This window comes from Nomascus leucogenys, chromosome 22a (genome assembly GCF_006542625.1).
Source record: "Nomascus leucogenys isolate Asia chromosome 22a, Asia_NLE_v1, whole genome shotgun sequence".
In the NCBI taxonomy this organism is placed as follows: Eukaryota; Metazoa; Chordata; class Mammalia; order Primates; family Hylobatidae; genus Nomascus; species Nomascus leucogenys.
The window spans coordinates 63128021-63141625 of record NC_044402.1 but is presented as its reverse complement, the minus strand read 5'-3'; the positions used below and the strand labels follow the sequence as shown (position 1 = coordinate 63141625).

The following is a 13605-nucleotide window of genomic DNA, read 5'->3' as shown; positions in this document are numbered from 1 at the left end:
CCCGCTGTGGCCAGCCTCCCAGACCTGGCTCCTCCGGCCAGCCTGGTAAGGAATAGGCCTTTCCCCCAAAGGTTTTTCACAGAATCAGCCCTCACCCTCCTAGCTCCTTCCTCTGGTCATATTGCTCCTGAAATGAGAGGTTTCTATGAACCAAAGTAAATCATAATTTCTTTCGAGCCATGTGTATTGCATGTGTTTCTCAGGGCTTGCATTGTACTGAGGCAGGTGCTGTGAGTGAGGTTCAGGAAACCATAATAAGTAGTTCATCCTGGGTCACAGTCCCCTGACTCTGCTCTGCTGTCCTTTCCACTTCGTGCCACAACTCTGTCACAAATGGACTCTGCAAGGCTGTTTGAGGAAAAGCCTTGAGATGCTAAAATAGCGATTAACTCAACTAACAGGCAAGTTCCTTTCTCCTCTGTTTCCTAAACCCCTGTGTTCCCAGCTCTGACTCCAAAGGGCTTGAACCCACACCAAGAAAGTGCTGAATCTACAGAGGGAAGCCTCAAGCAGGAGGGGAGGCTGCAGTCACCCAAGGCTCATGCCATCATGAGTTTCAGAACAAGGGAGGAAGATGAAGGGGCCTCCTTCCCTCATTTAAACCCCCGTTCCAGGATGGCTCCTGCATCCCACAGCTCTGACTCCTTGTTTTTAGGGTGAGTGTGTGTGAAAGATTACAGCTGGGACCACACTACATTTACACCTTGAGTTCTTAAACAAAACCACAAAAGAAAACCAGAGAAGATTTGACTGAACTGTGCCAAGATGCACAAGACAGGACTGTCAAATGAAACTGAGCAGCAGCAGAACAAGGACATGGGAGAGGAGGAAAGGGAGGGAAGAAGGGAGGATGCACCATGTTTGCACAGGAGATGGCAGAGGAGTGCAGAGCAGCTGGCGATGAGGGCCCCCTGCCCAAGGAGGTGACAGCACCCAGAGCACTGGGCCAAGGCTCCCCTCTGCCCCAACTGGGCTCAGTAACACCTGCGACACAAGCCTCCCACCTCTTCCAGAAACCAGTTATCTAATGGCCTTTAAGAGCATAAAACCTGTACTTTTTGGGGGGGAGGGGTGGAAGGAACTTGGAAGAACATGGTAAATTACTAGAGATGGGACAGCTACAGAACTGAGCGCAGAGACTTCTCACTTTAGATGAGTGGTCCTTCAAGTGGAGATGATGTCATTCCCCAGGGGCATTTGGCAATGTCTAGAGACATTCTCGATTGTCACAACTTGGGGGTTCCTGGCATCTAAGGGTTGGGGACCAGGGATGCTGCTGAACATCCTACAATGCACAGAACAGCCACCCCCTACCCTCCAACACGCAGCAAAGAAATATCCAGCCCAAAATGTCAACATGCTAAGGCTGAGAAACCTGGTTTTTTTGATAGTGGTGCTTTGAATAAATGAAGTCTCTGACATCGGCATATTATGGCACATTATATTTTCCAACGAAAATTACTGTCCTTCATTCTAAAAACTTTGGTCTTCGTGTCTGTAAAACGCGCAGATAGCTCAAGGTTGTGCTTCTTCCCAATGACGTTTTCCCTTTCCTAAATCATACCTGTTCTAATGATACACTTCCTTTTCCTACCCTGGAGATTAATTTCATGTCCTCTGCTCAGAAACTGGGGTATGTTGTATGGGTGGCTGTCCTGCTGGGGGTGGGGCAGGACATGAGTAAAGAAGAGAAGAGAGAGATGGTGGGAGAAAGTGTCCAGAATTGAAGAAACTGCACAAAAAGAGGTTTGTTATTCTGGCTGGCAAGCTGGACACGTGCTTTTCAGTCCTGATTTCAGACCATCGGGCTGCCCTCTGCCCCCACAACTGCCTGCTCCCTTGCTCCCCAGGAGGAGCTGGAGAAGGAGCAGAGGTTAGCCAGAGGAAGAGCTGGCAGGCAGCAGCTTCAAGACAGCTATGTCACTGGCAGGAGGAGGGAGAAGGTAAGATGCCAGGACTACAGGGCCAGGAGGATGCACGCCAAGGAGGAGAGGACAAGCGAAGACAGAAGCTTCAACGTAACCCTGCACAGACCACTCTAGAGCCAAGCCATGCTCTGTGGTGCCCTGCTTTCTCACCACCACCATCACTGTGGGCTTTTACCTCATTGCCATTTCTACAGTGCCTTATTGAGTGCTTTGATGTCTGGGATACCTTATTTATTCCATACAGAGCTCCCAAGCTCGAGTCCATTTTGCAGAAGTTGGCTTGGCTGGTTAAACTCGTTCTGTGTTTCCTGATCAGCAGTTTCAACAACTTCAGTGATGAAATGCAAATACTAGCAGCTGAGGAAGGGAAACATGTAAAGAACAGGCTGGAGTTGAGAGTGAAATTCTTGGCCTCCAAAGCAGTCAGGATTGTCTCTAGGACTTTCCCACACCCCTGACACTGTCCATGGTGCCCACTAGGGAAGCAGTGCACTTTTCTTTGCTTGGTATTAAGCCTTGCAACAAGCAAGCAAAGTAGATACAACCTTCTCCTGCTGTACAGAGGTAGAAAATCAGGTTAAAAGATGTTCTGTAACTTCCTAGCAGCAAAAGAGCCAGGAAAGCATTGGTAGGATTTGAACCCAGATAAGTGTGACTCCAAGGCCACATGCATTCCACTCAATTTTACCTGTCTTCATCAGGAAGAGAAAATAAAAGGGCTGGAATGCCTAGCCCCAAGGGAGAAGGACAATTTTCTAGCATCGTTCAAACTATCCTTTCTGCCTACCTCTTTTCCCACCTGCTCCCATACACTGTGAAGACTGGCAGGCCACCTTTCTGGGGAGTTTCTTCTTCTTAGTCAGCTCTCTCCCCCAGCTCACACCTCCCTAGAAACAGAGAAACCAGTGGGTACTCCTGTTAGTTCAGTGGTTCTCAAACTTGAGCTGCATCGGAATCACCCAAAGGGCAGGTTATAGCACTAATTTCTGTGTCCTACTTCCAGATGTTTTGGGCTGGTAAGTGTTGCCATTCTTTTACAAGGCCAACATACAAATCCAGAGTTCTCCTTTAAAATCGGCAAGAATCAAAGATTTCCCCACCTCCTTTGAGAAATGGTTTAGTCAATGCTACCCCCTTGTTAAACCAAACAACCTCAATGTCTATGTCTGGGAGAATAAATAAATTATAGTATATTCACACAGTAGAAAACCGTAAAGCAATGAAAATTAATAAACTGCTGCTACCACATCAATATGGATGAATCTTGCAAATATCATTTTAAATGAAAATATCAAGTCACAAAACAATACCTATGATATGATGTCATTATATACTAAAATATGCATATATGTTGTTTAGAAATATATGCATAAATGGTAAAAACTATAAAGAAAAATATTAAAATCATAAGAAAAAATAAACTCAGTGTGATTGTTACCTCTAGGGGGAAACATAAGGAAATAAATTGGAAAAAGCATTCAGTACAAAGAAAGCAATAGTATAAAACAGTAAAAACTAGTTCTTTTTAAAAGGTAGATCATTGGGCCAGGCGCGATGGCTCATGGCTAAAATCCCAGCACTTTGAGAGGCCGAGATGGGTGGATCACCTGAGGTCAGGGGTTTGAGACCAGCCTGGCAACATGGCAAAACCCCATTTCTACTAAAAATACAAAAATAGCGGGGCGTGGTGGCAGGTGTCTGTAATTCCAGCTACTCAGGAGGCTGAGGCAGGAGAATCACTTGAAACAGGAGGCAGAGTTTGCAGTGAGCTGAGACAGCACCACTGCACTCCAGCCTGGGTGACAGAGTGAGACTCCATCTCAAAAAAGTAACAACAAAAAAAAGTAGATAGTTGTTCATGGGTATTGGTTTTACCATTATGTACCATCACTTACATATTATAAATATTCTTTTATAACTATATCATATTTGAATTAAAAACATAATTTAAAGAAATTAAAATGTTAAGCATTCAAAGAATATATGCCAAAATGTTACATTTCTTTTGGAAAATGGGAAGAGGAAGCATTATGGCATACTGTCATTTTCCATATTCTATAATTCTATATCATATTTGTTCTTCATGATGTTTCTATTTGAAAAAAGAATAAAGATTAAAGAAAAAAATAAATTGAAGTCATGCAACGCGAAATACAAATTATGTATGATTTGTATGTACAAATTGTATGAGATGTATGTACAAATCATGTGACAGGACATTCTGGACTAGGCAAGCTCCTGGCATTCGATAGACGCTAATGCTGCTTCTTTTTGCATTACAGGCTTAGACAACTGATGCTTGAGACACACCAAGGTACCTGCACACTAGAGGCTGCAGTCACCTCAGAAGAAAGATGCCCCCTGCTCTGGCTGGTCAAACGGAACCAAGTCCGTCTTCCTGAGAGGTTTGGTCCCCTTCAACCAGCTACAGCAGGGCTGGCAATGCCCAGTCCTTGGAGAAACAGAAGAGATTCAACTGTGACTGAAATTACCTACTGAAACTTTCCTTGAGAAAACAATTCTGGTTTTTTCACCATACTCTTATGCTCCCAGGAAGGAAGACAAGAGGAGTCCTGGAGTCAAAAGTGAGCAAGATTTTAATGCTCAACACACACTGTTCAGTGTCTTTGCACTCACAGCTACAGCCACTCACATGCTTTTGACAGACACACAGTCAAGAAAGAGTTTGAGGATGGAGTTTGTGCCAACCCTAAGCCAGCCAGGGGAAGAGCATGAGACATAGAAGACAGGGCTCCTGCTCATTAGGGGCTAACAGTCTAAGGAAAGAAATTAGACATGTATATATGGCATGATCCAATTGAATTGCAAGTTATAGCATGGCTAGTTCCAAGGCATAATTCTTACCTATCCCACCAAATATGCCTAGCACATTATGTATCATCAAGTCTCTATTGACCTATTCAGCCCAAGATGTCTATTCACTAAGCAATCATTTCTCAGTTCCCTGATCTGTAGAATGGGGATAATAGTACGTGTCACACCAGGCACAGTGGCTTATGCCTAAAATCCCGGCATTTGGGGTGGCTAAGACAGCGGATCGCTTGAGGCCAGGAGTTCCAGATCAGCCTGGTCAACATAGCAAGATGCTGTTTCTACCAAAAAAATTTTTTTTGTTTTAATTAGCTGAATGTGGTAGTGCACACCTATAGTCCTAGCTGGCAACTTGGGAGGCTGAGGCAGGAAGATCACTTAAGTCCAGGAGATGGAGGCTGCAATGAGCTAAGTTCTCATAATTGCTACCTTTTACTAAGGGAGAATTCTGACCTGTCCTTCCAATTTATCTTTTAAGATTTGTATCTTTTATGGTGTGTTTCTGGAACTTAGATAGTAATAAGTAAATATTTGGGTTTTAAATTCTATAGCCATGTGTGTTCACATGCTGTATTCTGACACAAATGGGGTAGCATAAGTGCCTAGAGCCCACCACGGTGACCTCAGAGGAGAACACAGAGCTTACTTGCACAAATCTTTGCATTCAGGAAGACCTGGGGTTGAATGCTGCCCCTCTAATTTATTAGCTGTGATATATCCTCTCTGCAGCTCAGTTAACATTGCACAAGCCTTAGTTTACTCATCTGTAAAATGGGGACAATGATACCAACCTCAGTTACCATAAGGTTTAAAACAGACAGTGTTAATAAAGAGCCAAATGGTAGCTGTTGTTTTACTGTTGTAAATGGCGACAGCACGAGGACAATGCTGTGTCCACAGGCACTTGTATGTGGAAGGAAAGAGCCAAATTTAAAAAAAAAAATAGGAGAAGAACTCAAAAAATACATAAAGGCTCACTGTAGGGTTTTGTTTTTTGTTGTTGTTTTGTTTTTGTTTATTTTTTGAGACAGGGTCTCACTCTGTTGCCCAGATAGGAGTGCAGTGGCACGATTTCGGCACACTGCAACCTCCACCTCCCAGGCTCAAGCAATTCTCCTGCCTCAGCCTCCCAAGTAGCTGGGATTACAGGCACGTACCACTACCACCCGACTAAATTTTAAATTTTTAGTAGAGACAGGGTTTCACCATGTTGGCCAGGCTGGTCTTGAACTCCTGACCTCAAGTGATCCACCCGCCTTGGCCTCCCAAAGTGCTGGGATTACAAGTGTGACCCACCGTGCCCAGCCTATAGGGTATTTTTATATTCCAGCTATTAATTCTACTAGCATGTAGCATACATGCATTCACCCTAGTACATATGACTAGTATATAATATGCTTTACTTTTTAAAAATGCTTTATACATGAGACTGATCTTACCATCTTCAATATCCTGTCTGGAAAGCCTTCATTTGTGAGTGCTGTTGAGATCACATGTCCTCCCGAGTAGGACATGGAGTGTGAAGGCCATGGAGTGGGTGTGCCAAAGGGCAGCACAGAATGGAGTTTAGCTGTAGGTGCTGGGAACACACTACCTGGGCTCAAGTCCCAGCTCCCCACTCTCCAGCTGTGCCACTTGGGCAAGTTGCTTGAACTCTCCGGGCCTGAGTTTCCTCATCTGTAGAGTAGGAATATTGATAATAATATCTACTTCATAGAGTTTTATGAGAATAAAATGAGAATACATGTAAAGGCCTGAAACCAGTATTGGGTACATAATAATACATTCTTAAGAGTCTTTATTTTTGACAATGTACCTGAAATGTTCCTGAAATTAAGTTGGTGTTCAATAAAAACTTGTTCACTGAAAGATCAGCTTCTTTGTTTATTTTAAGCACAAACTATGGGATCATGTAATTTTTGGTTCAACTATTTCTACTTATCTCTTTCAATGCAGCACACTGGTTCAATGCAGTAGTAAAGTGTGGGGGGAAGGATGGCAACAAGCTTCTCTCTGCTTCCCAGGCCTGTGATGAAATGGAACTTCCCTGCGAACTAGGTGTATGCCTCTGGGAGTAGAAGCAGGGTGATCTTGAAGCGCAGTCGCAGAGCTGTCACCGGGAAGTCGCCTGGCAGAACAGTAAACAAACATATGTGGCCAAATACCAGCTATCCTTAACAGGAGGGATCTTTTCCGTCTGGAAGGGCAGAGGTCATGTAGGTAAAGATTAGATAAACAATGCCAGGTATAGGTAAAAGGAGTGTAAAGAAAGGGTCACTTTCATATCTGGGATTTTATGGCTAAAATGCCTGATAAAACTGGACAAGACATATAAGGCTAAGACTAAATAATGTCTTCTCTCTGTTAGAAAGAAGCTAGCCAGGCCAGGCATGAGGGTTCATGTCTATAAATCCCAGCACTTTGGGAGGCCAAGGCTGGCGGATCACTTGAGCTCAGGAGTTCAAGACCAGCCTGAGCAAAACCCCATCTCTACAAAAAATACCAAAAATTAGCTGGGCACAGGGATGGGGACGCTGAGGTGGGAGGATCGCTTGAGCCCAGGAGTTTGATTGAGGCTGCAGTGAGCTGTGATGGCACTGCTGCACTCCAGCCTGGGTGACAGAATGAGACCCTGTCTCAAAAACAAAAGAAAAAAAAAAAAGGAAAGAAGAGGGAGGGAGGGAGGGAGAGAGGGAGGGAAGGAGTGAGAGGGGAGGGAAGGAGTGAGAGAGGGAGGGAGGGAGGGAGGGAGGAAGGGAAGGGAGGAAGGAAGGAAGGAAGGAAGGAAGGAATTTAAGAAGGGAGGGAGGGAGGGAGGGAGAGAAAGAAGGTAAAGGAACGGAAGGAAGGAGAGAGAAAGGAATAAAGAAAAAGAAAAGGAGAGGAGGGGAGGGGAGGGAAGGGGAGCAAGCTAGCACACTTCTGGCAAGGGTTGGCGAACACGAGTGAACATTGTCATCCAACTTTCTACCTACCCCCTTGCCCTCAAGGGTCTTTGCAGAACACATCTTTGAGGGCCACAGGATGGAAGGAGTTCTAGTCATAGCCTGCCTCCAAAGTCAAAATATCATACTGTCCCCTCTTATTCACTCCTGGAGAATTCAACTTCCATTCACATTTCTGTTTGATTTTCCTTAAACCAGGAGGGGAGCAAATGTATTCCTGCTTCCACTCACCACTATAAAAAGACAGAAGCTTTAAGAAAACATGTTTTCTGGTAAGTTTGAATGACCTTGATATCCATGTTCAAAGGTCCCACAAGCCCAAACTCTCCATTTCAGTAAGAAATCAAGAGGAATCAGAGAATGGGGACTGCTGCCCACGGGTTGCGGTTGCTCATCCTGCCACAGCCCCTCTTCAGGGCAGAAATCTAGGTTAGGCCACCCAGTGGGGTGTGTGGTTTTGTGATTGCTGCTGTGTCCCTTTATGTGTGTTCCTGTATCATCATCAGTCCTGTGCCAGTAAGTGGCAGCCCATGACGTCACACCGGTCAAACATGACGACTCTTGGTCACCGTGAGAATGGACCCCACCCCCACATTTGGTGAGTGTTAGGAGGAAGAAAATGATAGCATAGGCGTGCTGAAGGAGCTCTTCCCCGGAAGGAGTTGACAGAAAATAGTGCGGGGCTATCTAACTGGCAGGAATCCAGACAAACAAGAAAATCCCATTAGTGCAGTCCATCATAGAGTTTCTTTCTGATGGTAATTCCCAGGACTGGCAAGGCTATTAGACAACAGGCAGCTCACACATAGCTGGGAGTGAATATAGGTCTATACTCTTCAAAGCATCACTTATCAATACATATGCATCAAGGAGGCTATTATCTTCTCTGCCCAGAATCTTCTCTTTCTCTGTTAACAGCTCAGTCTCCCTCCCTTGGCTATTCTTTTTTTTTTTTTTTTTTTTTTTTTTTTTTTGAGGTGGAGTCTTGCTCTGTTGCCAGGCTGGAGTGCAGCGGTGCAATCTCAGTTCACTGTAACCTCTGCCTCCTGGGTTCAAGTGATTCTCCTGCCCCAGCCTCCCAAGTAGCTGGGATTACAGGCCCCCACCACCACGCCCAGCTAATTTTTGTAGTTTTAGTAGAGACAGGGTTTCACTATGTTGGCCAGGATTGTCTCAATCTCTTGACCTCATGATCCACCCGCCTCGCTCTCCCAAAGTCCTGGGATTACAGGCGTGAGCCACCACGCCCAGCCCCCTTGGCTATTCTTAAAATTACCTCTCCCTCCCTCTATTCACCATGTTTCCCCAAGAACCTTTACAACCCTGCAACTTTCTCTAACTTAAGCCATCCTAGTGAGCCCTTTCATGGGAGTTTAGATTATTGGTCTATAAAAATTAAAGCTGTGTTTCCTTGGAAAGTTAAAATAGAAAGATGTGAAGCTTCAAAACTATTCCCAGTATTTCTCAATAGTGCTCAGTAAGAGATAAGAATGAACGAATTACATAAAAAGAAACCAAAGAGAGAACAGATACAGAGCCCCGGAGGTATTTCAGTCCTGGATGTGGTTGTTCCCAAGGCCCAGTTCCTATATTCTGTATTCCTTTTTACCTAAGGCACTTAACACTGAAATTACATCATTTGCAAACAAAAGTGCCCTAACTCATATAGCATCAAGTATATACCCTTTGACACTCTGGAGACATATTGTTAACTCACAAAGGGAAACTAACACAATCCATTTCTGTTTTTAAGAAAAATACATGTATGTATATGTTAAGAAAAATATGGAAGAATCTAGACAAAAGGTCCAAGAGTAAATATTTCTAGACAATAGATTTTTGGAGAAAGGCCTCTCTGAATTTTCTAAATTTTTGCCAGCTAGCATGTATTACTTGTAACAAAAAGTAAGCCACAGAGATTTTTTTATTTTTATGTTTTTTTATTTTTCCCAAAGCTATACATGTACAAGGTTTAAATTTTTAAAGCTTATAATGTAAAATAGTAATCCCCTGCCCCACCCCCAATTTCCGACTCTCAGTGCTATCCAAATTTAAAACAATAAAAATATGTAAGGAGAGAACACAGGTCACTATGGGAGATGAAGTTTGGCAGCCTGCTGTGAATCAGATCTCACCATCCTTGCTGTACATCTGGCCATTCCTTCGCCTGATGGCTCTTTCAAAAACAAGGCTAAGTTTTACCCTAACTCACCATTCACTAAATCACCATTCAGTGTCCCCCTAAATCCCTACAGACAGGGAGAGCTGGGGGAAGGGTCAGTGGGGTCACGTTAGACACTATGTCATCCAAGACCTCGTGTGGTCCCTGCTCTGACCATCCTCTATGCCAAGGAAACATGCGCCATGCACATTCTTGACAGAACCTTGTCCTGAACACGTTCCTTTATGCCCCACATAAATCCCCCCTACTGCTGTGTAAACCCATTTCCTCTTGAATTTTCATCTGGGGAAACTAAGAATAGCTGCATTTTCATCCACCCCAAAATAATTTTCAGTTATTTCTTCATAGAAGGCCAATAAGTGGGTCTCAGGTACTTAAGAGTTTTCAACTGAAATATCAGGAATTATTGTTCTCTTAATAGAAAAAAGTACTATAAATAGGAATTACACTTATGAAACCACACTTCCAAGATACAGAAGCTGATGTACTCACATCCAAATTTCCTGACATTCCACAGCTTGACTCACCAGACCACACCCAGGTATTAGGTTGGTGCAAAAGTAATTGCGTTGCTGCAGTAACAATTACTTTTGCACCAACCTAATAGTCTCTTCACAAAAATTTAAATTATCTTATAGATCGAAACAGAACCAATATATATGAATATATAAGTACAGATTCACATATATGTGTATACACACACACGGAGAGCGAGAGAAACAGAAACAGATTTATTGCAGGGAATTGGCTCACGTGACTACGGAAGCTGACAAGTCCGAAAATCTGCAGGAAGCTGAAGACCCAGGAGATCCAATGATGTAATTCCAGCCCAACGTTAGTCAAGCAGGACGAATTTTCTCTTACTCAGGGGAGCGTCAACATTTTTTACCTGTTTGGGCCTTAAGCTTACTGGATGAGGCCCACCCACGTTCTGAGGGGAATCTGCCTTACTCAGTCCACCAATTTAAACATTCATCTCATCCCTCTCAGAAACACCCAGATTAACACTTGACCAAACATCGGTGCACTTTGTAGCCAGTCACGTTAACACATTAACCATCACAACAGGCTTTTCTTCCAGTTAGTCCAAAAGACAGAATCGTTTCTGTTTTCTCACAACTCCAAGAGGGAGAAAAAAAGTCTATGTGAGAGAATAAAAAATTTCATGTATCTTTAATGTTGCTATTTAAAATTTCTTTACCTCTCTTTGCTCATATTAGCCCGAGTATCTAAAATTTTATTGTGGCCATTTTGACACAGCTGTTTTGACGCCAGTGATTTGGACATTTACACGCATTTCATGTCTTTTTAAAAACAAACCACTAACTTTCCAACTTTTCCTTATTATCAAGTTACATACATGGCCACATTACCTCTCTCTGAGCCTCAATGCACCGCAGATCTCACTCCATCCCCAGACTTCCTCCAATCCCGATTTTTTACCTGCCTCTCTGGGGTTGGTTGTGGAGGAGGCATGCAGTGAAGGTAGTGTAGGCAGATTACCTGAGCTTGCTTTTTATTAAAAAAAAGCTAAAGACCCATGCCTCCTTTTTCAGTTCTCATTGAAATAGACCAGTAGCAACATTACAATGGCTTTTTAAAATATCCCTTCAGTCATCACACACAAAACCGCAGGCACTCAGGAAGTGCCTGAAGGAACAGGTTTCAATGGTGTTTGACAGCCCTTAGAGGGCAATCAAATTCTGACCAGTGGCATCCTCTAAGTAATGTGCATGTTTCCTGCCTTTGTGGGCTTTGTGGTGAAGGACCATTGGTCAGAGATTCCATCCAGTGGCCTAAAATCAAAACAATTCCCTTGTAACTGCTTGACCCTGCTTGGCTCAGCTGTTTCGCATATGTGAAAGCCCTCATGGCCTCTGTCTCCTCTTCCCACATCCCCCAGCCCCCGTCATTCCACATCCTCTTCCAGAACCAGCAACTGTGGGTACCTTGGAGAACTGGAAAAATGCCACCCCAATAAAACAACCACCTGTTGACCAGCTTTTCCTGGGCTTCAACCTCCCTAACCAAGGACACTCAGTAAAACGTGTTGGCCAGAGTGACCCACTGTTCTACTTGACTTATCCAAACTGGAATATCCCACAGCAGCAAGGGGCACCCACAAAAATAAAGCACTTCCATTTACAATGAAGAAAAGCTCTCTTCCCTGCCTGTGGCAGTGGACAGCACTCACCCTGCCCGCAAACACACACACACACGCACACACGTAGGGTAAATAAAGAAAAATCCAGAGAAGGAAAGAGAAAAGGAGTCCTTTTAAAAATAAGCTTCTTATATTACAGACATTCCTCTGGCTCCCCGCATTTCCAAGTGGCAAATGGCACTTCTCGGCACTCTCTACTGAAGCTCATCAATGTGTTTTATTCATCAACACACATACACGTGCAAGGAGTGGGTGTGCTGGGGCATGAGGGTATGAGAGGGGGTGAAAAAGAGTGGAAAAAGAAGGATGGAAGAGAGTATGGTGTAAAAAGAAAGGTTTTATTAAAAATACTGAAAGCAAATATGCATTTCTGAACTGTATATTTTCCAAAAGACTAGTTGCATGTTGGCAAGTAGCATCTTTTTATTTAATCCACAGAATGCTTTTAAATGAAGAAAAAAGACTCCAAAAGAGTCCCAAGGGGAATTGGCTTGAAGAATTATCAAGAAGCAAACATTTAGAAAACAAAAACCCAATGGAGAGTGTAAACACTAAAAAAATTCTCTGTGTGTTACTAGTTTCAAGTATGTTTCTTTGTTATCTTATTTTCCTCTCTCACTTCTCTTTGTCCCTCCCTGCCTCCATCTCATTGGGTCTCCCTGGGAGGCCCTGCCTTCATTGTGCACATCATAACAAGCCACAATATCATCAGACTGGGCCAAATCTCTGAGCATCACCCCCAGGAGGGAGCCTTGGTTCCCTCAGTCCCAGGGACCCCACCTAGCCCAGTCCTTCAGTCATTTGAGAGAATGTCGCTGAGTCCTTCCAGCCAGAGCTGCCAAGCTTCAAACTGCTAAAATAATGGAGGAACTGAGCCAACAAACTTCCCTCTGCATCAGCTTTAGGTGGGAGTAGGGGGAGGTAAATAAAACCAGACTAGGAAAAAGCCGAGAGCATCCGGGAGAGCTGACATGACCATGAGCTGGAGCCTGTGTAGAGCACTCTGTTTCCACGGAACTCACCCAGCATGTGTTGGTCATCATTTGTGCCACTCCTACTTCCCCCAAAGAACACAGACTGTAGACACTTGGTATTACAGTTTTGACTCTTCGTCAGTGACTCCAAAAGCCCATGACGTAGTCGTTTATAGTTTAACTAAAACAGAAATCTGTGCTCCCTCTGAGGTCGTTGTGTAGAAGTGAGTCATTTAGGAAGTGAGTGAGTCCCAACAGGCTGCCCCACATCTGCCTCTCAGCTTTAAGGTTCTCATTTCATTCACAATCTCATTTAATCCTGATAACAACCTAGCAGATGGCTGTCTTTATCTCCATGTTGAAGATGATGAGCTGGCAAAATCAAATGCTACAATCAGGTACTTGAGATTTAGATAGTCTCAAAGATTTTAGAGCTCTTAACAACAGAGAGTCAGAGTATGGTCTGAAATAGGTACATGAGAGAAGAACCCAGAACTTGGGAAAAGATGGTCACTGCTGTCAGGCATTAAACCTAGCCATGAGCTTCCTGGCAGCCAAGGCAAGGAGGAAATACAAAAAC

The 13605-nt window shown here is 43.8% G+C and overlaps 1 long non-coding RNA gene across 1 annotated transcript; it reads right to left on the bottom strand.

The window, feature by feature from the left end:
* Positions 1–2161: 2161 nt before the first annotated feature.
* LOC101177842 lies at positions 2162–6341 on the bottom strand. The gene is made up of 3 exons (XR_001113957.2): positions 6200–6341; positions 2716–2815; positions 2162–2285 (listed from the first exon to the last, which is right to left on the bottom strand). It is a non-coding gene; the product is annotated as an uncharacterized LOC101177842 (long non-coding RNA).
* Between the last annotated feature and the right edge of the window lie 7264 nt (positions 6342–13605).